Raw genomic sequence first — 24,970 nt, 5'->3', positions numbered from 1 at the left:
GAATGTAGCTGTTTGAAAGCTAAGCAAACAAGCTTGGGGATTATGCAGGTAATTCAGTAAAAACTATTAGGAAACCCACAGCCACAAAGAAACAACAAATAAAAGACAGCAATGTGAATAGAAGCCTACTGATGATCAGAACCTTCAAGTAAGTGCTGAATTCAGGACATTAAGTGCCAGTGTCAGTAGCCTCCCTCAACCCCACAAGGGCTACAGCGCCAGGTAACCAGCTGCCTACATTGCACTTGCGCTGCAACTTGCACTTCACAGTCCCCAAAACACCTCCTGTCCTTCTGACTCCACATGAAATTCTCCACCATCTGTTTTATGGCTGGATACCATGCCCTTATATTCACCTCCTCAAACAACCTGCTGTCTGCGAGGCATATCAACGTGTTTCCATTTTTATGAAGCACATACTCAGCTTTTCCTTTGGTAAACAGCATACATGATCTAGTCAATAGTGTAGCCCACCAATATATTCCCCAAGTCTGGGAAATAAAGAAGAATTACAAGCTGGGCTATGGATTTAATCACCCCAAACCTAGTTAGACTCTTCGCACTTCCCTTGGAGGCTGGGAATGATAGAACAAACATTTTATTCAATGTTTTCTTAATCTGTGAATGACAGCTGAAGGCAACAGCATCACTGCTACGTAATTCTAATGAGTCCTACCACTCCATTAGTGCTCAGATTTGCAGAGAGATGACAACTGCACAGATGCTTGAAGCAATGGCTTTACTGAAAGAAACACATCTACCACTCCTTTAGAAATGAAACAATCCTACCCTCTGATTCCCCAACTATACCCTGATGCTTCGAAATAGACCGGGCACAGCACTCCAGCTGTAACTACATTCAAGACAAATTCCAACTAGATGAGCATGGGACTATAAAGTAAACCAAATATAGTTACTGATGCAATTTATGAAGACATTCCATCTCGTATCATGCAAATTAGTATATGAGTTTTACAAGTATGAACATCTATGCTACTCAAAAGATATGGTATACATTAGTTATGAGTACCAACTTGGTTAACTGTTTTAGTGGAAGGATGCAGACGCAGCTAGATTATATGCACCTCATCACAGCACACATCCTAAGAATTATGCAGCATTTAATACTTAGTAAATATTCATAATATGCTTCAGGCTAAGTATAATGCACAAGAAAGCTGACAGATGAGAAGTAGCTCCATTTCACAAGCTTTGATATCCATGCTTTTTGCCATCTGGACACGGGCAATTTTGAAAGTCTTACCTTGAATGCAGAGCAAAAATCACATTTCTTCCAAATCTTTGTGCTTCTGATAAAGATTCAGTTTAGAGACTCTTCCTTGTATGTTAGAAGGTGAATAAAGCAGAAGAGCCTGTAAGTCTGAAATTAGGAAGATGGAATAATTGACCAATTTCTTTTCTAGTTCAACACATTATCCAACATAACCCATAGCTCAAGAGCTGCTTTATAGCAAGTTTTTGACTGGTATCAAGAAAATACATGAACTGGAAGTGGTCAAGTTAGTAAAGAGGATCGTACTTGTTTGAGGTAACGCAGAAACAGGTTACAGGAGTGTCCTTCATTTGTTAGAGACAAAAGGCATAAGGTGATATAAGCTAAAGCACTCAATGGACACTACCTGCCAAAAAATCCACTGTTGTTTGAACTACCTTCAAAAATAGGTGCACACAAATCTACTTATAAACCAAGAATAAAAGCAACCGCATAACAGAGAAAGTCTGCACTGGGTTACATGTATTCATGCATATTTAGGGAGAAGAAGATAGAAAAGCACAGCTTATTGATGCAACCATTCACAAGAGCACACATGGACACTGGAGTCAAAAGGAGACCTATAGTCGGGATTCAAACTTAATCTCATCTACAGAAACTACGTCAAAGAAGCCTGTCGCTAGCTACCATTTTTTATAAAAGCAAAATGATATTAAGAAGCGAAGCCACTTTTCTCACACACTCAAGAGCCAGGATATCACAGTTAAGCCCACCATGCCTAGTTACTAGTATGTAACCTCAGTAGCTTGGGTCCAGCTAAAGCCTTCCACTTTCAAATCATCCACATACAGCATTTAGTTGACAGTTTCTTTTTATAAGCCTGGACAAAGAGGGAACTGAATCAATATTAGCAAAACTGTTGTTGTTTCTTCTACAAGAAACTTCAAAGAACAACCGTTCCACATATTGCTCAGCTTTACTTCAAGGTTCAGAGTAATAGATGAAGGCAAGTGAGAGATAAAACATATCAGCCATTATAAAGTTCTAGAACAACTTGAACAAGGGTAGTTTTCATTTCTTCCTTTGATTAAATGTTGTTATTTAAAGAATGCACTTTGTCCATTCAGTGCTTACCCAATAGTCAGAGATTACAAGTAACTACAGAAACAGTGCACATGAGTAGTTGATCATACCCTAGTCCTTTTATTTAGGGGCACTAGAAATACATGCTTCCAAATGAAACTGAAGTCTCAGCCAGAAGCGATACTTCACAGAAATTTGAGTTGGAAGGGACCTAGGAGGTTTTCCAGGTAAATCACCTTCTCAAAGTGCAGTCAAAGCCGAGTTGCTTAGGGCTTTACCTACTCAGGTCTTAAAGATCTCTACAAGGGCAATGACATTCTCAATTTACGACCCTGTCTCATTTTCCCATTGTACTTCTCAGTAAAGAGATTAGCTCCATCTTCGTGGTATCAAGGCTTTGGAGATCCACTCTTCCAGGGAACCAAAACCAAAATAGAGTTACAAATGCAGCCTTGGGAACATAACATCACGTGAAGAGGAACAAAGCTGACAGTTTTCATCCCTATCTGACTTGCAGATACAGCTCTTTCTTAGCAGAGGTCTAACCCAGCCAGCCACCAGCCTGCAACACTGTGGGAGTGTTTCCCATTCTACAAGCAAGGTTTGGCACATGTCTTAGGCTCCTAGAGGCCCACTCTTCTAGGCTGAGTATCTCTAAATGGGCACCCAGCCTTTGAGCTGCGTTGCTGCACGTACACCACAAACCTGCTGAAGGTTGACAAACTACTAATTTATAATGTTATCAAAATAAAGCAGTATTTAACATTTTTAGAACACAGAAGAGAAAGCTTTTTTATACAACACAGAAATGATGTCTCAAAAAATCAGTCTCTAAGCTCAAATAATTTTCACAATTCAAATCTGTCCAAATGTAAGAATTCAATGCACAGAGACAGGCACATTTCTACAAACTGAACACTGTCACCAAGCAATGAAGTTTCCAGCTACTTCTCAAGGTATTTGGCAATGAGATAATAACAGCTGAGGTTAGAAGAGGAAAAATTTGGTATTCATAACTCCACTGGAAATACATAATAGAAATTGGTGGCAGAAGAAGGGAAGAACAAGAGGAGCTGCAAAGAACAGCAAGTGGTCAAGAAAACCTAAGTATGTTTTATTACAAGTATTAGGAAGAATATCTGAAATTCAGATTGCGTACATCTTCTCAGATTATTTGGCTTTCTTCCATAACACACTGCAAGCAAATTCATTTCAATGTAACCTCTGAACATGAACTAATTCAGGAACTCCTGGAAACAAAAGCAAAAGCACTCAGAGCCCAACAAGTAACTGCACACTGCAGTCAATAACAGTGCTGACAGTACCAAAGTTTCAATCAAAATACTTCAGTTCCTATGCAGTTCCCCAAAACTTACAGAGAGAAAGATAACAGGCTCCAGCTCCACATTAAGCAGTGTACAATACTGCTGCCACAGTGGATGAGCAGAGGCCCTCTGAGGATCCGGCCCTCCAGCCAGATCCAATAGTGTACCCATCCAAGCCACAGGCTGGCAGCTTCTGCAGGAGAATACTGTGGGAGACAGTGTCAAAGGCTTTGCTGAAGTCTAGGTAGACTACATCAACAGCATTTCCCTCATCCACCAGATGGGTCCCTAGATCATAGAAGGAGATCAGGTTGGTCAAGCAGGACCTGCCCTTTGTGAACCCATGCTGGCTGAACCTGATCCCCCCCACTGTCCCATACTTGCTGCATGATCTCCCTCAAGACAATCTGCTCCATAACCTTCCCTGGCACTGAGGTCAGGCTAACAGGCCTGTACTTGAGTTCTCCTTACAATCCCTCTTGTAGATTGGAGTCACACAGTGGCAAGCCTCCAGTCTTCTGGGAGCTCACCAGTCAACAAGGAGCGCTGATAGATGATGGCAAGCAGCTCGGCTGTCACCTCTGCCAGCTCCCTCAGCACTCTTGGGTGAACCTCATCCATCCCCATGGACTTGTGGCAGTGCAGTTGCAGTAGTTGGTCTCTGTTTCTTCCTGAATTGTGGGGTGTTTAGTCTGTTCCCCATCCAAGACTACCAGGTCAGAGAGATGAGTACCCTGAGGATAACTGGTCTGACCTTTAAAGACAGACGTAAAGAAGGCATTCAGAACCTCTGCCTTTTCCTCATCCTCAGTGATCACATTCCCAGCCTCATCTAGTAAAGAGTGAAGGCTCTCCTTAGTCCTCCTCTTACTGCTGATATACTTGTAAAAGAGCTACTTGTTCCTTTTTACCCCAGCAGCCAGGTTGACTTCAAGCTGGGCTTTTGCCTTTCTGATTTTCTCTCTACACATCTTAAAAACTTTTCTGTTCTCTTTCTGAGTCGCCTGCCCCTTCTTCCACAGGATATAATAGAGGTTTTAACATTAAATATTGATGGCAAGTTCTTTTACTTTAGGATCACAATACAGCTGGTGACGCTGCTCACACTGTCACAGTTGACATGATTTCCAGTACTGCCTTCTCTCCACATTCTTAATTTGAATTAAATTTAGAATATTTGATGATACTGTTTCTATCTGGACTTATTTGCTTCAGCAGATCAGAGTGACAGCCACATGACAACAGATACTACCTAGAATTGTCAAGAATGCATCAGGATTTCAATCAATTTTATAGCTTCCACTGGTAAAACAGGTTATCAAGTATTGAACAGTAACCAAACCATTGGACTTAGGCAGTGTTCTAAGTACACCTTAAGAGAAACTCCTCTGCAGTATCTCAGGGTTCACAACAAGCTGGCTAAGCTCAATTGACAGCACTCCTGCAACTCTTCTGCTCCAACCTTTGCTCTAGCAGTTGCTTTCACATCCTCATTTAGCAAACTGCTTCAAGAAGCTCAACTGAAAGAAAATAAAGCTGAGTAATAGATAAGCTTCCAAAATATTACAGCCGCTGTTTTAAGCAGCTGCAAAGTAATAAGAACTGCCTGGCTGACGAGAGAGGAGATACATCCAATGCCCTGCACTGCCACTGAGGGGACAAAACATTCACTAACTAAAAGAAGCTCATAATAAATAAGACAGATTTGATTGAATTACATACAAGCTATTTTTTTAATTGTGCTTAGTTTACTTTTGTTCTGGCCGTAACATTTCAAAAGCATTATACTTTTGCAGTGCAATCAAATCAGCTTGATTGCTTTTTTCTTTTAATGAAAAGGAGGCAAGAGATCACTTCAGTCTCTTTCCCCTCGGAACAGCGCAGTTCAATCCAAGTACATTCCTTCAGTCACCAAAAGACCTTCTTAGAAGTTCTGCTTCCTCAATCAGAGATGTAAGTCTATCAGCTCCACAACATCTCACACACACAATAAGAGGAGATTTATTCCCATAATATATTTTTCTCTACCTGCAGGACTTGGGTTTATGTTTGTTTTTAAATGCTATTCAGTGTGAAAAAACTTTGGAAAAATGCAGCACAGATTGAAGTTCCCGCCCCCCAACTCCTAATCCCTTTTCGATAAGGAATACAACAGAGAAAAAGAAAAGAGCTCAAAGAAACCTCGTTGACAGTGATAAGGACAGAGAATGAAAACAAAATACAGCAGCTCCTCCCACTCCCCAGCTGTGCACAAGTCAGTGTTCAACTTCCGCTTGCTTATACCCACGCTGGTATAAGAGTCACAACAGCTCTGCAAAGCAAGTAACACCAGTAAGCAACAAAACTTGGTAATAAGATCTTGCCTATCCACCAGTACAAACCCTTCACATGATGAAAAGGGCACACAACACAGCCCAGGGTTAAGGTATTAATGAGGAATACTTCACAGCAGATAGCGCTCTGCCTACCCCAGCATCCTTTACATTAGCAGGAGTTTTCAGTAAACTTACGTTTCTTTGGAAAGTCGTTTTGTTTACTCCTGCACTAAAAGCACCTATTACTTTTCAGTTCCTCCTATGCATGGCGTTTATTTCCCTCATTTGGCAACAGCATCATGCTTTGACTGTAGAAAAGGAAAGGATAAACACTAAGTGGAATCAATTGACAGTTCTAAAGTTGGAGCAAAAACTACAGGGCGAAGAAAGCTCCCTCACAGGTAGCCCAAGTTTGCTGACAGTTTATATACTAGTAACAGCATCAGGTGACCACTGAAAATGAAAGCAGCAGAAAAGAACAGAGATTCCAATAGAGCATACAAGGAACATTACTTCAAGAAGTAAGACAATCCATGACAGACCTGAGCTGTCATATCTGCTTCCTATGCAAGCCTCCTGTTTTAACCAGACTTGTGGTAAACTGACAAGACTTATGGAGAAGGGACAGGATGTTAAGACGCATTAAGACAACTTCCACATTCGCTCCATCTTCTCTGTGGAACCGACAACATAACCAGGTTTCATATCTGAACAAATCTCTCAATAAAAAAGTTATTGCAGTTCTGGAATTGCTATCTGTGCCTCTGCATACACACAATATTTGTCTGTTAAACGCAAACAGAACAAAGAAACATCAACAGGGGAAGGAAAAAAAGCCAAGCAGTAAGTGCTCAGCGTTCTTCCTAGATGGAGCCTTACATTCCCTTTGCACATATACAGAAAGATGGAAAACTATTTAGATTAAAAATCAGGGTCACAAACAGCTTTGAATATACAGCTCTCTTGAAGGACAATATCTTCCAGGAATAAATTAATACAGCGTTTCAGAAACACAGTTTCAGAACACTTCTCCCATGACATTTTTCTAACCACGGTAAATTCTTTTCCCTGTCATGGACAACAATAGCACAGGAATTTATTTCAGGAATCCTAAACAACGCTGCACTTTCATTCCTTCCCCTCTGGCTCCTCAAGTGAGACTCACTTCAATGAACGTCAGGAAAAAGTCAGCAGAAGATGTTTCGACAAACTCTAACCTTACCCCTTCTCCTGCAAAACTCAAGACATTCTATGTTAACACCAGTTCTTCTCTCTTAAAATTAAAATAAATAGATAAATACTAAAAGAGTGGTCAAAAACACATAGTAAACGGTTATGGTTAACAACAGCTACTATTTTGAGATCATTAAGTACTTCGGAGTTGCTCTCCTCTGGCCTATAGATGGTGAGGTTTGTTTGTTTAACTGAGAAGTCATGCCATTGGATTTAGTTACAAATGAGATATTAGCATTCAAACCAAGTGTAGCCTGCATCATGTTTTAACTCTTACACAGTGAAAAACAAAACTAAAAATCTAAAACCAAACAAAAACATGACCCCACATAGCAGAGCATAGGTATGGTTCAGCATGAGGCATACGAACCAGAAAACAGAAGTCAAATGAATTGTATGATATCAAAGTAGGAAAAAACCATCATTACTATGGCAAAGCTCTAACAAGGCTTTTACTTTATCCTGCCTGACACACAAGTTAAATAATTACTTCAGATAAAAGCACTGCACTAGAGCTTTTACCATTCCTCACAAACAGATGAGCTCTCTTAGGTTTGCCTGCAGAGGAGACTGCACAGATATTGACCCTAGTAAATACTGTGAAACATTTGCATTTCTGTACCACTCCAATTGCCTTCAGTTTCTTTATGTTGTAAGAGACATCCAAAAGAAGGGTTGGTTGGCAAATGCCTCACAAGGCAAGTGGTAGCTCCTATTAAAGCATCTCCATGACAATGCTAATGAATCTTTAGGTCCTCTTTAGACAGCAATGCAATTATGGTACGCTTGGAGAGGATTTCTGAAATAAGCTTCACCAAAAAACTGTATTAGTTCTAGCTATTGCTTTCACCAGATCATTTTCGTTTTGGTTACGTACAGAAATACTATTTGTCTGGTTTTACCCACAATCAGACAAATTACCCCTCTGAGGAACATAATTAGACATAAGTCAGACCTCAAATGTTTCCACCAGCCTAAGCCATCAGTAAGGGAACCAGGAGGTGGAGACAAACCCACACCAAGTATGGGATATTTTACCATCATTGTCAGTAATATAAAGATGGTTTTGTTTCTCAAAAAAATAGTATATGTATATATATATAAATTCAGAAAAAAGAAAAAAAATTGAAACAAAGTTCATTCCTACGATATGTCCCCAGGAAAAAAATAAATAAATAAATGTAAAGACAAAGAAAACATAAGTTAATAAGCAGATAATAGCTCACCTGAAGAGTTGGTTTGATACACCTGTGGGTACCAGCCCTACAAGCACTGGATAACAGTCACTGCTACTAGAGATGCCTGTAAATCTCATCCGCAACAAGACACCTAACTCCCTTTACATATCACTTCAGTTCTGCCTCCCAGCACCCAAAGTGAGATGCTCTTAGATCCTAATGTTCTGTGCACCAGGGCCCTATTGAGATGGACACAGCTTCTCTGCCTCCTAAAATGGAGGATCTCTAAGATGATCACTACCTAGGTGAGTCCCTAAACTGCATTGTTCGGTCTGGATTCAAGCATTACAATAGCTGAAATAAGAAAGGCTCTTCATGTTTGTCATACTAACACACACTAAAGAAATACAACCTTTTCTTGAAGAGTCAGCTATGAACATTTCTTTCTCAAATGGCCCACAGTGAATCAAACAAACTAGATGCCAGAGTAGGAACCAGTGCTTACAGCAGCACTCGATGTGACATGAGGACCTGTGTATAAACTACCTTTCAACTAGGAGAGATTCCTGTGGGAAATTAGAGCAAACAAAAATGCTTTGAGTTCTCATGAACTTAAAAGAGATCCAAAAGGAACAATTTCTTCAGTTTTTACACAAAGAAGACAAAACTCTGAATTCAGTTCACACTCCATATTGCCCAAGTACAGTATATTCCTCATCTGACAAGTGTCAAAGCACATGAGGGTTTCAGCAGCTTTTCAAGGCCACAGGAGCGATCACAAACCAAAATCCTTTCTAAATACTCATCTACCACCCCCAAAATCAAATCCTGCAGTACTCCAGGCATCAGTATACCACACATTTAAAAACAACCCTCATTCACAGTCCAGAACTACTTTACGTATCAGGGAACGCTACTAGTCTCCAGTTTCATAGAAATCATTACAAAAGACTACAATATACATCTGAGGTAACTTACATCCATTCATTTGGGGCCAGTTTAATACGTATGTTGGATGCCCTCAATAATTTTATCTGTGCTGTAGAGATTGCTAGAAAAGTTGCCACTGTTAGAAGCACCATTTTCTACCTCTAAGTAGGGTAACTTGAAACACCGGAGGGAGAGAATAAAGCAATTTTTAACTCTTATGGAAGAAACATAAATCATTGCTAAATGTAAAAAGGCTTTAGGTAAAGCAAGGGTTACCATGAATGAATAGATCAAATACAGCCATAGAAAGCCAAGCTCCAGTTCCCCTCTCTCAGCAGTTTGCTCAGGCTCACCACAATTCATAAGTTAACACAAGAGTAAATGCTTCAACAAATAATCATGTTCTGCAAGTTTTGTGGTAATAAATAGCTGGATCAAGTAGACATTCCATCCAAACTAGTGCCTCTCGAGAACAAGTACAGCAGGAGCTCAGCTTTGTCACTGAGAGCATCTTGCTGTGCAGGACACATATATTACACGTGCCCCAAACACATGAAAATACTTCCAGAGCTGACCTGCAATATTGCACTCAAAAAAATCCAACCACAAGACACCAGCCATAGGAAACCAAGCTTCACAGACACTCATTTCATTCTTGATTAACTGAAGCAAAGCCATGAAAGAACTGCTTTCCAGTATTGCTGTTTTAATAGTAGTAATGTTAACAATAATCTCAGAACTAAGGCCAATAATTTGGGAACAAAGACTCAGATACCTGTCAAAATAGACAAAATGCCTTACTTAGCATACAGGCCTGCCAACATGACTCAAGAGGCAGAAGAATGGAGGATGTAGACCCATGCACTGCCCAACACCCCCTGCAATGCTCTAAGATGCTTCAAGACTCAATCAGAACATCCTGCATTAGCCTTTTCATTTGGACCAGTAGTGCACTTCAAGGAAATCTGAGTCATCCCATTGACTGTGCTCTACTTTGCACCCTCTGAGTAGTTTCTGAACACATGATCAAAACACCTCTGAGATTTAACTCAACTAAAACTCCTAGAGAACACCTAACACCCAGCAGTATTTGGTTGGTACTCAAAGCCAGACTACAACTAGTCTAAAACACAACCACACAAACTGCATACATGGCATGCTACATATACCAGGTCCAAATAACTTACCATTCCACTCTAGAGACCATCTTCAATTACAGCATACTGCTTGATATGATACAAGCAGTATGGCAGATAGCCCACTCATCTAATGGACCTCCAAGCAGCAGTAATTTGTCCTGAGCCACCAACACATCACCTCATTGGGCCTAAGGCAGATACACCAGGAATTTGAGCCTTTCTTCTGCAGTAACCATAGCACAAGTGTTTCAGCGCTCATCCACTCTCGTCTCCACTCCTTTACAGTTACGATTATCAAAAGCTGGTGGGATACACCTAGGAAAGTTTTCCTATTAAACCTGAAAACATGAAAATCTACACATTTCGTTATCACCTACATCTACTGTAACATACAGCCTTATAAGAAACACTGAAAACACAATTCAATAACCCACATTAGTGGCCCCACTTGAGCTCAGGATAGGAAACAAGGCACATGCTCTGTAATGCTTTATATCACTTGCCCATCATCCTAAACAACACACTTGCCCAGAAAGAAAGAAAAAAGTTGTTCTAGTTTCAGAATAAGCTGACAAGCTCTTTCTGTGTATATTAAAGGATTATAATTGCTATTTATTTCAGTTTTCCACTTGGACCAAATATCAATTCCTTACAGATAGTTCTATCGTTTAAGATGATTCTCTCTAGTCACCAGCTTCTCTTTTGGCACACAAGATTTTAAATGCAAGGTTGTGAATTTTGAACAAGAAATACCTGGCTTTGATAAGACAGGAGAACTGGTGAGAATGGGCCAAGGCAGTAGTGCCTGAACCACACACAGTGATCATAGAAATAACAATGAAACATCACCTCTTTACTACACAAGTCATGATTTTATTTCCTTACCCCCTTGATGAAATGTTAGTTCACACTCTAACAACACAGAACCACATTTGCCCTACATTCAGTAAAGGTCAACTTCCTGCACCGGGGTTACCAAAATACTGAAGGTGATATTTTGTCTTAACATCCACTAATCCTCTGCAAACCACCAGGACAGACTGCTGCTTTCCTCTGCTACCCAATAGGAAGTTTGTGGTCATTAACTTGTCATTACCAAACACACCAAAGAGCCGCTTCAAGCTCTCCAATAGCCTGCTCCAAAACACCCTTAAGTGAACTGGCTATTTTCCAGAGCTGAATTCTGGTTAAGTCCTCCTGGAATAGATTCAAGCACCTGGGTACATTGTTCATATGAAAGAAAACTCAATGAAAAAATATTTTTCCATCATCAACTACACTAAAAACATCTTTCTGCCTTGTCTCCCAATGGAAATTCTCCTAAAAGCCAGAAGACTTAAGCTACACTCGTTAGCAACCCTTACATTTCACCACACCAACAGCACCTCAAGAAATGAAGATCAGTACTAAACCGCAAGAGGTCATCTCCAGCTCATGCAAAACTTCTCAGACTAGTTTTCTTTGCAACATTAATTAATTCCTAAGAATTTATGTTTGGCATTAGCACACAATACTGCTCAGGTACATTCCTCCAACACTAGAGGTTCTATACACTCGTCAACTCACAACACTTACACAAATGGTTGAAACTCTCACACTAGAAGCAATCAATATAGAGATTTGTTTGTCTCAATGTCTCCCATGCTAGATATCTGCCCCAGCCTGAAAGATGTTAGGCACATAGCTGACTTCTATCTATCTATTCTATCTATCATAGAAAAACAGTTTTGGTTGCTTTTGGAAACTCAGCATCCTTGCTCTTGCATCAAGGATGTGTTTTTCACTGTCCATACAAACAATTCCTCTTCTCCAAGCTTTTATAGCCTCACATTGGTTGATTCTTTCTTTATTTCAATTAATGTAATGCCTCGTCCAGATATTGCAGTTAAACTCCCTGAAGATCACATGCACACTAGACAGACTGAAAGCCAGGGCTAAACTCCTTAAGTGTCATAAAACATCTCTCACATCACACCACAAGTTAAGACAAAGTGAAATGCGACAGCTCACACCTTGAACATACATAAGCCGAACCCTGCAGATGATCAAACACAAGTAACTGAAGCACAGAAGGAAGGTGATAAACGTTGAAATAGGTTGCAAGAACTTGAACAGTTTTTCAAGGAATCAGCATTGCTTTCCTCCAATTTGCTGAGAAAATCAATATTCAGATCAAAGCAGCTGGGCTGCTTGAATGGCCAAGATCTGATGGATGCATCTTTATCCTCAGAGAGATGAAGAGAAACTGGAGTGCAGCAACATGGTAGGAAATGAAAAAAGATAAAAATTAGAGCGTACGAGGTGATAGAGGTGATCAATATTAGAGGGAAAAAAGTGGACACAGAGAAACACGTGACCTGTTAATCACGGTCCACAATTCACACCCTGAGTCTAGAACTCGGATTGTTTTTACCAAGGCTAGGAACATTGCACTCACAAAAACCAGCAGCTCATTGTGTCCTGGTGCTGACTAGAAAAGAGCAGCTATTGACACCGTGCTAAGCCAGCAACAGGCCTGTGTGACATGTCTGTGCACTCCTACTATAATGATGATTCAAGATGCTACCACACAGTAAATCTGTATTTTCAGATTGGAAGAGGATGAAAGCTGATCCAAATAGTGATATTTGTGATTAGAACACAAATATTTCAAATTCAAAGCGTTTTTGTTTTCTAAACCAAATATTAGAAGTCAATTAGTACAACAAGGGACAGAGTAAAAGAAAAAAGAGGCCTGTTAGTATTTAAGAAATATTAATGACACTCAATCACTTTCCCTGAGAATGGCAGTCCTTTACATTTGGTACCTTAAAAGACGGGTTTAAACACGCTGATTCTGCAAGCTTTAACTTAAATCGTGATGGGTTTCTATTTATGCAAGGCGTGGTCTTCAAGCTTAGTAAAGCAAGTCAGAAGCACATACCAGCAATCACCTCTAAAACATTGACATGACCCAGCATCCAGTGGTCATTCAAAGCAAGTGATGATGAAACACCCTGGATAATCCATTTTAACTACAGGCGAGACTTTGTTTCTCCACCTTCTGCATTTTTACTTGACCACCTCACAGCTCTCCCAATAAAAATAAACTGGGTTCTACACATGGCTTTCAATTGCTTTGCCCTTCAGAACAAGTCAAGATACCTTCCCTCCTGCTTGCTGTCTCTTTTTTTGCCCTTTGTAGCCACTACAAGTGTCCCCAACCTACTAACACCCAAAATTCCTCCATGTCTTCCAACCGCATCCTTCAAACACGTAAGGCTTCCAGCTGGCAGCCTCACACTACATACAGCCCTTTCCCATACTATGTTAATTCAGTATCTCCATATATTGATGCTATGCGCCGTAATTAAACCACACAACCCATAGCACAACCTCCTCCAAACATCTGTAAGGAACACGAGGTGCTGCGTAAACAAGTAATTCACCCTACCACAAACCTACAGAACACAGCACACACAAATGCAATTCTTCTCCATTTCCACCTGAGCCAGACAACTTCCCACTGTAACTCACTATTCCACAGGTCTCAGGACCTCAGATGTGCAGGCACTAAGCCTTCAAACAGCCCAACAACCAGTAGCTCTGACACACAGCCACCATAAGCATAAAGGTTTATGTAATGCACAAGCACAGACAGCCCAGCCTCAGTCCACACACATGGAGCTTGTCTGTACCACGGTGCTTTTAGTTAGCTGCTCACCTGCCAAGGCTGTTAGAAGCATTTGTTTCAGCACAAGTTTACACTAAGCCAATGGACAATTTAGCTACTGAGACAAACAGAACAAAATAAAGCAGGAGGAAAAAAAGAACCTTGAAGAGAAACCTCATGACCGTTTGGTAGACTCCCTTAATCCTGTAATATCACCTCATCTTCATTCATTCCTTTTAGTTTCCACTGCCTGTTACAACTATATTGTGCTGAGGGGAGGCAGGACCATCCACCACCCACTACCTGCTCAGGACACAGCTGAAACTCCAACCCACTTTGTTCAACATCCCCTCCACCACTTCAGCTTTTCACATTCACAGTAATAAAAGCCTGCCTCCTCTCTCCACACACACTATAGTTCCAACTAACTCAGCATCAGGAAAATTCCAGTTTCCCTTTTGTATCAGTACCGTTCCCCTGATACACACGTATACGCAAGGCCTAACATAACCTTCACCCCGTAGATGCAATCCCCACCAACTCAACCAATTCCCCTCTTTCCTCAACGAAATCTTTCAAAGACCCTGATGTTCACTTCTACTTCTAAGTATGAGGCCAGATACCCTCACATCCTCATAATCTACAGTAATCCCAAACAATTAACCCACAAGAAGAGCGTAATGTTGAATGCATGCAGTTAGAACCATGCGTGTCTTCCACATACCAGCTGGTAACACACATTGTGGCTAACCACGCCAGCCACCAAAGGAAACAAGTTCAGAACCCCGTAGGAACCTGTTGTCTCTATGCCTGAAATCCATGCATCAGCTTACCAGCCGAAGCTGCCCTCCCCCACAGCGTCCGGAGGCCACACAACTTATCCCTTTACCTCTCACACCCTACACAGGACTGTCCACCTATCACTGCTAGATTTATAAGCCTTCACATACCACTATCCCTAAACACGTGTGGTTTCACCCACCATCTGCATCTCCCAAGTATAAACACAGCTATAAACATGCCCCTCAGCCTACCCCACACACAGCTGCCTCCAGTCCATCAGAATGACTCCCACTCTCCGCCTCGCCATAATCAGCAGCTAAGCCATACCCACATCCATACACGGCGGCCCCAAACTCCTCCATCTCGGTGCCACGACAGGATCGCCAACTTCTTCCCCTTCCCCTCGACCCGCCGGGCAGCGCTGCCCCCGTGGGTGTGTCGGCGGCTCGTCGGCGGCTCCCCCGCGCATCCCCCGCTCCCCGCGGTTCCCGGGCCTATCGCCAGCCGCCCGCTCCGACCCGATGGCCGCGCTACCGCCCCCGGGCAGACACCGGCCGCGGCCCCGCCACTCCCCCGGGCGCAGCCAATGCACGTGCGCGGGCCCGGCTCACCCGCCCCTTCCTCGCCCCGCTCCGCTCCCCGCGTTATCTTGGCGGTACCGGGCCCGATACCGGCACCCGACCCGCGGGCCCCCGCTCGGACTTCACCTCCCCCATGATGCCGGCGGCGGCGCGGCCCGGAGCTGGGCACGGCGATGCGGAGGCCGGGCCTGCGCGGCACCTCCCCGCCACCCGATGCTGGCGCTCAGCAGGCCCTGCCCGCCCGCCGGCCCCACACGAGACGAGCGGGCCGCCCCCCCCCACCGCGCGTGAGGCCCCGCCGCTCCTCACCGCCCGCTCCCGAACCCCGCCGCCCCCCCACGTTCGCCGGCCCGGAGAAGCCGCGACCCCGCAACGGGCCCCGACCCCGCTACCTGTCGGCGAAGGAGCGCCGGCGTCCCCCGGCGTTCGGGCGCCGGGCGGCCCGGCAATAACCCGACCCGCCTTAGGTCGGCTCGGGGTAGCCCGGCTGGGCCTCAGGCCTGAGCCGCCCCGCGCTGCCCGCCGCCGGCCGCGGTCGCCGCCCGCTCGCGCACTCCGAGCGCCGCCAGCAGCGCCGCCATGTTGGAGCCCCCGTCCCGAAGGCCGCGGCTGGGCCCGCCCTCCTCAACGCCCACGTCACGGAGCCAACGGAGGGACCCGCCCCCCGGCCCGCCCCCGACCCCGCCTATTGGCCGCTCCGGCCGTCGCTCGACCCGGCCCGCCCTCCCCGGACGACCATTGGTCTCCCGGCCCGCTCGCGCTACCCTGCCGCGCCGCCATTGGCCGATCCGTTCGCCGCTCAGCCGGCAGCCCCCGGCGAGGAGCTTTCCCCGATTGGGCGCCGCGCCCCGTGTCGTTACCTACTGGCTGCCCCTGCTGTCAATCAAGGCGCCGCGCCCCGCGCCTGCCTTTCCCCGCCGGTTCCCCCGTCAGCTGTCCCGGCAGCCCCGCTCGCACAGCCGGCACCGCCTGGCGCTGCACTGCGCGCCTCGCCCCTCCCAGCGCCCTCCCCCCGCCGCCTGCTCTCCCCCCCCCCGCGTTGCTTTGCCTGCCGGCCATTGGCTCCCGGCGCCGCCACTCGCGCGGCCTCTCCCGCCCCGGCCGCTGCCGCTCCAGATGGGCGTGTCCCTGGCGGCGGTGCCTCGTTCCTATTGGCTGCCCGTGCTGCCAATCCCACGGGGGCGGCGGGTCCCCGCGGAGGCGCAGCGCGCGGCTGGCGCTGTGCGCGGTGATTGGGCGCGTGGCGGGAGGGGCGGGAAAGGAAGGTGAGCGGCACCGGGGGGCGGCGGGCAGTGCCCGTATGTGCGGCCATGACATCACCGGCAGCCAATCAGGAGGCGCGGGGCGGGGGCTCGCACTCGGCGGTTGGGGCGGTTGGGGCTGTTGTGCCCTCGAGGCCGGCGGTGTGTGGGGGGGATGTGGATGTGGATGTGGATGTGGATGTGGATGTGGATGTGGATGTGGATGTGGATGTGGGGCGATGTGATGCTCGTCATCGTAACACAGCGGGCTTGGGGACACCCTTGGAGGGGAAACCGGCTCCCGGGCTGGGCTGCGGCCCTGTGTGGTGCTGCTGCTGGCTGCAGTGAGGCGCAGGGTAGTGCTCATAAGCCAGATGTCAAAGGAGTGATGTCCGCTGCACACCTGAGTGCCCATCAGTGCAAAGGCAGCAATGCAGGAGCCCCAGCCCATCACATCCAGTGCTTCCTCCTCACTGCTGTGAGCACACACCTGTGCTGTACGTGGGCCTTGGGAGCAGAGGTCAGCACACAGCTTACACAGCGTTTTTAGTTAGCGGCCAATCTCTTCACAGCCTTTGTAAGAGAGACGGCCCTGAAAAGCCTGGAACTTTCCATTTGGATGCACTTAGCCTTCCATCTAGGCACACAATGGCGTTATTCTTTCAGAGTTATGTCCGCAGCACAGGAGATACAGCGCAGCTTTTAAGGTCATGGACACCAACACTACTCGCATTAGAAAACCTTGCCCAGAGCTCTGGAGGCAGTTTGAGTGAGGGTGAGGGCTGCAGCAGCCACTCAGAGCTGGAACTGAAGCTTTGCTTTGTGTGGCTCCCAGTGCACCTGCTCTGCCAAGAGAAGGTGGGGAAGGCCCACCGTGCTGCTTCCCACAGCTCTGAGATGGCCAAGTGCTGCCTCTACCACCCCAGCACAGCCACAAACAAGATTGGAAACAGCCAGAACACTGAGGCCGCGGTTTGCCCTCTGCCAGAGAAGACTTGCTCATAGACAAGCTAATTTGAGTGCCCAGGCCTGGCTGCCAATCAACCTAGTTAGCTCTGCAGCATCCACAAGATCTGGGACTCAAGATACTTTCATACATTTAGCTCGGAGGGTTTTCTGTTTGTTTGTTTTGCCATTCCTCACGCTCAGTTCTAGTTGTCGCTTAAATACAATGTGTATTATTAAAGGCATGACACATCTGGCTAAAAACTGCTATATCTTTTGGTCGGTGAATGCAAAATTTATTCAGCCTAGATAATTCTTGGACTACATCTTGAAATAGCAGGTTTTATTCCACGTGGTTTACCAGAAAGTTTTGGAGAGCCCATCACCCTTGAAGCTGCCGGTAAATCTAGCATAGATTTCAGCAGGTACAGATCTGGGCTGTAATTTTATCACGTCTCTGTTTACAGTCTCCACTTTGTTTCTTGGCTACCTGCCAGAGAGATACCATAGGCAGCATTAGATAATCCTGCCCAGTGTGACCAAGATATACTCCGCTGATACTGACTCTTCCATCTAATTTGCTGTAGCAGCCGTTCTTCACACAGCAGCTACTGAAACCAAAATGTACACAAATACTGGAGGAAAGTCTTTGAGTTGTCATTCAGAGCACCTGACCCTGCCTTTCTCCTTGCTTCTAGATTCAACGCTTTTGTTCTTACTGCCTTCACCTTCAGTTCCAACCGTCTGTATTATTTAATATCACGTTTAGAACAATATAAAATGCTTCTTTAGTATATCATCTCAATACCACTTCAACCTTGACAGAGCTGACTACCCAAAATAAAAAACACCTCCTTATGTTGTTTCTAATGTAACAAATCATATCCCCTGCTGTTTCTCAAGTGTGACCTGCTTATCTGTTAGAGATTAACTAAAAATCTACAGTGTGCATGAGTCCTTAACCCAGTACAAACAGCACATTCCTAATCACTAGGAAAAAAAGTGCATATCAGGCTGGATCCTGTGAGCTAAAACAAAACACTGTCATTGCTCAAGAGGTGTGTGTAGCAAGAGGCAAGGATCACAGCAGCAGGCACCAAGGGCAGTGGAGTGAAGTAATAAGTAGGTGAAATAATGGCTGCACGTGGCATTGCAGAGTTAATGGCTAATCTAGGGATTTTGTGGCTGGCCTCGGTTAATCTTCATGGAAGACTACTAAAGCACAGTATTTCTTTGTTAGGATGTGTGTGTATTGGATCAACAGTAGAGCAGGTGTGCCCAAATCTTGTGTGCTTTCATATATATGCACCATTTATCCTATTCTGAGCATTGATAAATTAACTTCAGAAATGTTAACTTATACATGGGAAGCACATAGATACTCAAAAAGTAATGCCTTCTATTTATTTCCATTGAAACTAGATTTGATACAAAAAGCACAATAACACTATTTGATTCTCAGCTACAAAACACTTCTTTTCAACACAACCACCACTATGAACTACACATTTTCACCAGCAATGAACAAGAGCCTGCATGATGTGCTTGTAAAAATCTGCACCAGTGGAGGTGATCCACTGTCTCTGTGACCACTGTGACCATTGTGACCACCACTCACCATCTCACTCAATGGGTGCCATTGTTTCCATGTGGAGGAATTCACTGACACACCTTTGCTTCGTACTCATTTCCATGTCAGACATCATGTCACGCTGCAACGAAATATAACAGAATTGTGAGGGGAAGATCAACCTCTACTGCCATACCACCATCTGCCTCTGACATCATGGGCCAACATAGTAAGATAGGAAGCATTACTTTCAGAGCATCATAGTACATACGTACGTATACATATTGTCTTCATGTTAAGAAATGAGTAAAGAAAGTTTGGAAAGGTTCATGTAATGTTTTTTGCTCATCAAGAGAAAAACGGGTAGCAAAGAAAAAGACACAGATACTGACAAAACCCAATAATAGTATTATTACCTATTAGCAGTTTGGGGAATGTATGTTACTCACAGCTAGGGCCAGACATTCCTGTTTCTGGTAGTCGATGAATTCCTCTTCCCAACTGTCACCAAGCCTTTAAGAAGTGGGTGTGGGTAGCAGCCCTGGAGTAGGTGATGGTAAGTTGTCTGAAGAAAGGTAAAGGTAAAAAAGTAGAACATTGTCAATTTCAGAAAGACTGGATGGAAAAATGAAGAAACCTGGCAATAAAGTCAGTTTGTGCAATGAAATCTACAATGTGGAAGAAGCCCTAAGTGTCTCTAACATTTTAAATCCATTGTGATTCTGATCGTAAGCAAGGCAAAGGGATTACAGGAAGAGGCTTTAAGGCAGAACTGAAAGAGAAATGACTGCAAGAGAGGTCCAGGTTATAAGCAGAGAGTATAAAACAAAACAGAAAAGGAAAGACTGGAAAGGGAAAGATCTTCAGTGTCAATTGCTCTGAGAAACGATGGGAGAAATTATCTAAGAAATCAAGTGAATTTAGGGTTTCCACATGACAACCATAGATGTTATCCAGCTGTAACATAGCATTGTAAGAAAGAAGTGATGCTGCTCTTCAGAGAGTCAGAGATGGGGATTAGAGGTAGTCTATATCTAATTCTAAAACTGAACACATATTTTGTCTTAATTTTCACTGAAGATGATGATGTTGAACATGGGGTTAGATGGCAGGATGGCTAATAGCTATGAGGGAAGGGAAATTGCTAGTAAGAAAAGGAAAGCACAGACTACAGCCTCTAGGCAGAAAAAGGATAGATAATGCCCATTCCAGAAATCAAGAAATAGTGCTGAAGAAAATTACTTGTCTCACAGTAAGCTTTTTAAATGTAGCAGGAAATGATAAAGAGTAACGTTTTTTTGCAAAGGTGGACATTACCAGATTAATCCAATATCTTTCTTATCATTCACCATCTACATAAAGGAGGAGATAATGGCGATCAGCAGAGTAGTATCAGAGACTAATGTAGGTGATGGACTATACATAAATGATCAGAGGTAAACTATCTGAGTAAAGAAGGTCTTTGTTTGTTTTGTAAAAGATCAGCTGGAGGTTAAACCTAGATATTTTCATTAATGACACCAACAGAAGATGGTGGGAAATAGAATTGTAAGTAGCCCAGTGCTAGGAGGCACAAACAGTAAAGACAGCTAGAAAACCATACACAGTTAAATTGGCAGAGAAATTGAAATACGAATAAAGTGAGGAGTTTAAAAGCAATATGGCTGGGGACTAATATCAGACATTTCCTCTAGCATCTGGGAGCTTAACACTTCAATGAGATCATGAAGAAGGGCAGAACATCGTTGTTTATTAGAGTGTAATATGAAATGCTATTCAGTTTCAGCATTAGAATGACAAATGCAATCTCAAGCATGTCTGGTGACAGGTAAGGTACCTTCACACAGGCACTTAATTAGCAGTATGCAGGTGCTTATTTGGAGCTTCGTGCAGGCAACCATGAGCTGGCTCCAAGATGCAACAAACTGAAAGGGTTGGTGTGCCTTGATTACTTCTGTTGCCTTCATTTGAGCTTAGTTCACACTGTTGAATTGGGTAGGGACAGACAGCCACAAGCTGTCAAGCCAGTTTGTAATTAAGCCATGGTTTAGCACGGTTTAATAAGTCACTGCTCCACAGACAAGATATAATAATTGTCTCTATGCATGCTCTCAGCTTGTCCAGCAGCTGAAGTAACGTGTTGGTTTAAGTCACCATACTCTGTGAGCGTCCTACCTGAAAAGCAATAGTTTGGGTTGGTAACTCAGTCACTTGTGAGTGTATGTTTGTGTTTTCCCTCCGTATCACAAAGAGCTCACAACTCAGTGCAGAACTGCAGGTAACACAAGAGGTACATTGGAAGTGTTAGTATTATTAAGGTTTTGCTCTGAGATGTATCCTTTTACCATCTTAAAACCTTGCCAATTTTTTTACCACAATGTTAGAATATCAGTTTTTGCTCAGACTGTCTTCACCTGTCATTCTTAATGTGCCTCAATCATTATTACTTCTCTGTTTAGTTCTTCACCAACTATCTGAACTTTTGATATTTTTTTCCCACCCTTTGAATGGAGCATTTTAAAAGAGCTTTAAGAAGGGTTAGAGAGTTTTAAAGTTTAAGCGTAATCAACTGTAAATTACTTCTGTTCTTATCTTTTAAGCTAAAGTTATTGAAGAAGTCAGCCAAGTTTGGCAAAAAGTCTTGTTTTTTGGCTCCACCAAATACACCACTTCTGGTAACAGCATCCTCTCAGTTTTCAGATGCTGTCTGGACACCATCTTTTACAGTGCAGTCAATTCTCATGAAAATTCAAAGCCTGAATGTGATTTTCAAATAGAAAGTTCAAAATTTAAAGAGGTTATGATCTCCATGTGCAGCTTTTTACTTAAGATACACTACAGTCTATGCAATTCCATTGCTACCTTTTCCTACCCAGTAACATTTCTGACATAAAAATGTCTGTTGAAACCAAATAGTAATGTGTTGACTACTTCCTCTTTAATCTTTGTGATCTTTTCCCCATTTATATGGAAACCAGGTTTTAAGTAGTTAATTCCCTAAGTAGAAAAGAAAGGCATCAAGAGATTAAATAAACTAAGAAAAGTAAACCTAAAAAAATAAAAATACCAGCAAGAGAAAAGCCTGTTTTTCTCACATCTTCTCTCATCTGAGCAATGCTTGCTGGTATCCAGCCCCAGTGCTGTACAGTCCCAGAAGTGGCCCAGCAGGCCAGGGCTGCAGGCATGACTGGCTGTGGGCTCACTAATGGTAGCACTTGGCATGACTCAGTCACCAGATCCATCAACAGGCGGCTCGTCACATTGCTGATGGGCAAAACTAAGAAGCAGGACTGGGAAGAGCGGTCATGATGTCTCCAAGTGGAACACCCCCAAGCTGTTTAAAAAATAAGAAGAAGAGTTAATTTTTCCTCTTCTGGATTGTCATAAGATGGTTTGATGGGTGATATCCCTGACCATCAGAGTGGCTCATGTCAGATGCTTTGTTTCACTATGGCCACTTCAGTTGAGCTCAGACAAGGGAGCTCAGTCTTCTCTGTGGTAAGTACAAATAAGTCCTCTGCGTTATCTTACAGTACTCACAGGTTAAAAATGAAGATTTTTTAATATTAAGATATCTATAAAGAATCTTCACAGAGAAAAGAAAAGCAGAATGTAGGCCAGACTCCATGTTGTTATTTGTTCAGTAAAAGACAATATGTTTTGAAACCGTTGCTGTTTCTCTGTCTCAGCATTAAATTTGTCCTAAAAGGGAGAATGAATGTATTTTTCTATTAGTAAATATGCATTAAGACTATTCACGTTAAGAATATTAATTTATATAAGGTACACTTCTGGCTACTAGAAATAATGGTAGTGTCTGGACAGGGGAAAAAAAAATAACACTCAGATACATTCTCACCATGGTGACCTACAAGAGAACTGTCACAACAGAAGCTGCTGTTGCCACTACAATTTCCAGAACTCCTGCTGTTTGTGTTGTTGCTGAAGAGAAAATCCACTGCCCTTTGCTGCACTTAAAGCTCAGTAAGATCACATTGCAGCTTAAAGATAATGTTCACTCTTCACTGTACATCAGTATCAAAGTAAAAAATAAGATGATCAAAATATGCCAATCATAATAATAGCATCAACGTTAAGTATTCTGCGCACTTCCTTTGAGGTAGCGAGTGCTCTGACTCCCTCCTGTTTCAGTGAAGGGAAATTAGAGTTGTGAAGAGAGCCCTTGGGTTCAGCTCTGCTCAAACCAGAGTGCCACTAATGACGGTCAAAATAAACTCCCCACAAGAAGTAGAGGATTGGTTCCCCTCAAAGGCAAAAAGAAAATCTAGCAGTGTTTTTGAAACATAGAAATAAATTAGTGTTTCTAGTTATCAAAGAGAAAGTGCAAAATAAGAATAGGCATGTCTCTGTACATTTAATGCTCTGACTCTGGTCCCATATTCTACCAAAAGGCTGCCAACTAAGGCAAGTGTGCTGCAAAGGTGCCTTACTGCCAACAGAACAAGCAAATTGGTGAGAAGTGGAAAGCATACACCTTTAAAACTGTCCACTTATTACCCAACCAAGTAATTGTATTATAACTGTCTAATTCTGAGGATAACTTAAGCTAGTTACAAAAGGAAATAGGATTTAAAATGTGTACATTCGACTTCAGAGAAATGGAGCACAGTTTCATGAATTTTACACTCTTCTGTACAGATATGGCAAAAAAGCCATCGTGCTGATGATAGGACTTGACACATTAAAAGCAGTATTTCTGGAAATGAAAGGGCCCCCAAAAGATCTCTGGTTGGCCTAGTCAGTACCAAGAAGCTCTGGAATAAATTACACAGAATATCTATAATTAACCACAGCTAAGGGAGTTAGAGTTAGGAGTTGCTATGATAGCATGAAGCCTCTGAAATGATAAAGTGGAGAAACGAGAGAAATGGAAAATTATTTGCAAAAATGCTCCAAATTCTAAACAGATCATCAGTATCAGCAACATTTTAGGTGTGAGCTCCATTAATTCATCCCTTTTTTCACAAGCTGTGACGTTAGGATCTGATGTGCGGTTGATATTTCTGTTATATGAAATGTATACGATCTTTAAAAGTTTTATAATAGAATTTATGCTGTCTGGGAGATGGAGACCCAAATCGAATTATAATTCAACAGAAGCAGGAAGGTAAATCTAAATTTAGAAATCAGTGTGTCAAAAGATCATTGTGTATCAGAGATGATTCATTTGTAGACAAGCTTAAATGGATTTCATTTGCATTGATAAAAATAGCTCAGGTTGATCAAAACTACCATACGATCCATGAGAGTTAGTATTACCCTATACGGAGAAGTCTGTCCAGGAGGGTGTTTGTCAAATATATGAGATTGTATAATTCCAGGTACCCAACTTGGGTTAAATCTTTTGGGGGTTACACAGTGCTCTGGCACACCCAAGAACACAGTGTGCTTCAGTGAGAAAGGTGTAAGGTTGAATGTGAGGAACTCTCAGACAGTCGAGAAAGAGCAATCCAGGAAACCATGGCATTTGACTGCCTGTCAGGATGAGATTCAAGGCATGTAAATATTACCTTCCACTGCGAAAAGCTGTATGAGCAGCAAAATTGTGAGATCTGGGAAAGAATGAATGACAACAGACACTTGAGAGCTTTACTGTGCAAAGCTCTTCAATGGCCACAGGCTCAACTTTCTAATGAAGTGTCTGAAAACACTAATAGAGGCTCCACAACTGAAGTGTAGTGAACGCAAAGGTGAGTACTCAGCAAACACTTCCAAACACACTGCTGGTACCATCATATCA

General features: G+C 43.3%; 1 protein-coding gene across 37 annotated transcripts in view; it reads right to left on the bottom strand.

Moving 5' to 3' along the window:
- PPM1B (protein phosphatase, Mg2+/Mn2+ dependent 1B) overlaps positions 1–16,577 on the bottom strand; it is a 55,417-nt gene extending 38,840 nt beyond the window's left edge. For 10 of the 37 annotated variants that reach the window (XM_085543083.1, XM_085543088.1, XM_085543097.1 and 7 more), the window contains exon 1: positions 15,846–16,051. The gene's annotated coding sequence lies outside the window, so the exon portion shown is untranslated. Of the gene's footprint in view, positions 1–1,264; positions 1,382–4,172; positions 4,397–15,845; positions 16,052–16,313; positions 16,471–16,501 lie in introns of those variants that run through there. The other 27 variants (XM_085543081.1, XM_085543098.1, XM_085543079.1 and 24 more) reach the window with 10 other exon arrangements.
- Between the last annotated feature and the right edge of the window lie 8,393 nt (positions 16,578–24,970).

This window comes from Coturnix japonica, chromosome 3 (assembly GCF_054131305.1).
Source record: "Coturnix japonica strain WE chromosome 3, WE-NBRP24, whole genome shotgun sequence".
In the NCBI taxonomy this organism is placed as follows: domain Eukaryota; kingdom Metazoa; phylum Chordata; class Aves; order Galliformes; family Phasianidae; genus Coturnix; species Coturnix japonica.
This window is presented reverse-complemented; position numbering and strand designations above follow the sequence as displayed.